A 2,236-nucleotide genomic window follows, 5' to 3' on the forward strand; every position below is an offset into this window, starting at 1 on the left:
TATCTGTTGGTAGGCTAACAGCTGAGCAGGTTATAAACTGGGACCAGTCTCTTTATACTGGATTAATTGTGTAAAAGATGTTTTTGAAATAATTTTTTTTTTCTTTCTGTCATTTCCACAGTATATCCAGTCAAAACACAAGCACTGGTGTCAGAGGATGGAGCCGGTCAGAGGGGGGAGCGGGTCAGAGTATTTTCTGGATTATCTTAGTATCTAGAGGCGACCGGCATCCAACTGAACTCAGACACCGATTTTAACTCCATCTAAGGTGGAAAAAGTATAAAAATAGAACATTTTTAACTACGATTAAAAGCTACGAGAACAAAAAGAGGAGAGCTGCAGTTCTGTGTTTTGGCCACAGGTGGCAGTATCATTAAACAACTAAATATACAGCATATCATTTTTACATTTTTTATTCCTTTAATACTCAGTGTTTTTCCTCAAGGCATGCAGCTGAAATGTCTTTAATTAAACCTTAAACATTTTAAAGTAAAGGAGAGAAATAATTAACAATAAAAAGAAATTAGAAATATGTTTGTTCTGGAGACATAATGGTCAATTTTAATCAACTGGGAGCCGACAGACCCCCATGAGGCATATAGAGAGGATCCCTTCTTGACAGGAGGTTAGATCTAGAAATATTAGAAGCAGGAAATTTGACCAAAGCTGAAAATGACGACTGGTGGCTTCTGGGTAATCAGTCAAGGATTATATGATGGAATCAGAGTCACAGGACGAACACTGGAACACTGAAAACCAGTCAGGGCTTAAAGGGCAGCGTTAGCAATTATAACATGGATTCACTTCCTGCATCACCTGCCACATCGTTTTAAGCATCTTTGTTTCTTTTCTCACAGGAACCCTTTAATCGCTTTGCTGCTACAGAAATAAACCTGCCTGCCTGATGCTGGGAAGGTGTTTGACTCCCCTCTGGATGCTGGAGGCTAGAAACTGAAACTCATGGTGTCACTGATTAAAATGGCTGATCATTATCAGACCTCCTGGGGGGTTCAGGAGCAGCTGATGTCATGGAAACATGGAAAACCTGATCCTGATCCCAGCATTAACATCCTGACTGGATGCATCTAAAAAATCCTCCATGTTTTCACCTTTAGGATCATAGAAACCAGGATTTTCTTGTCATCAGGTCTCAGGAAGAATAAATTCACCTCCAGCAAAAACAACCAAGCTGGGGTTTGAAATCAAACAGAAATGGATCCATCAGGCGTCTCTAAAGGCTCCTCAGCTAAACAGGTTTCCTGCTGATGGCTGCCACCGTCAAACCACAGCTCATAGATAAACAATGAGTGAATGTGAACGTTCTGCTGCTGCTGACATGAAGACGCATCACTGAACAACAGAGCGATCAAACCGTCAACCTGCTGAGCTGTAACATCCTCTCCATGTATCCTCTGATCGAACAAATCAACTTTAAGGCCAATAAAGTTTGGATTCTGTAGTGAGACTGAATGTTTGCTGCTGTGTGAACTGAACTAATGGACTAACAGCGGATCTGCATAAACAGACTCTGGTTCCTTTCAGCTTCTGTTTGCATAATGATCTAAAAGTCGAAACTGAGCCACTCATTTATTTTATATCTATAAACTGAAGCTGAATCTCTAAGTCATCCTCTAAAAGCCTGAAAATCAACCAGACATGAGAGGCTTCACCTTCCTTTGATGACAAGGCTTGTTTACATAGATGGTTTTATAGAAACTATTTTATTATTCTATGTAGGATAGTTCTGTAACCTGCTGCAGTCACTAGATTGTCAGCTCTGAGCTGCCGTAGCCCAAAGATGTCTGCCTCCATAAACAGCAGTTTCTACGGCGACGCAAACATAACGATGTAACTTCCAGTTCATAGATGAAAAGTCGTTCCTAGTGAGACGCAGTCTGGCCAAGCAGAGTTTATAGATCAATTCCTCACCTCCTATCAGGCCAATCAGAGGCTGGAGGACTCTGATGATGTTCAAACCTCAGAGCACTGAGATAAACGCCATTAATGACTGAAGGAGCGTCTCCATAGTGAAGCACAGAGAGAAACATCTTCAGACAAAGGTTTAGGAGATTGATCGCTTATGTTAAGAAAAACCAACCTTAAACAAATGAGTCAGCTTTTAAAAACCTGCAATGCAGCGATAGAGTTGATTCCTTCCTGCTATCATCGCAGCTCCAACCCCTTTACAGGAGAACAGGAGACCTCACCTTTCAGCCAGACCAACTATTCCCTCTAA

This window comes from Cyprinodon variegatus, unplaced genomic scaffold (genome assembly GCF_000732505.1).
Source record: "Cyprinodon variegatus isolate N-32 unplaced genomic scaffold, C_variegatus-1.0 Scaffold1594, whole genome shotgun sequence".
NCBI lineage: Eukaryota > Metazoa > Chordata > Actinopteri > Cyprinodontiformes > Cyprinodontidae > Cyprinodon > Cyprinodon variegatus.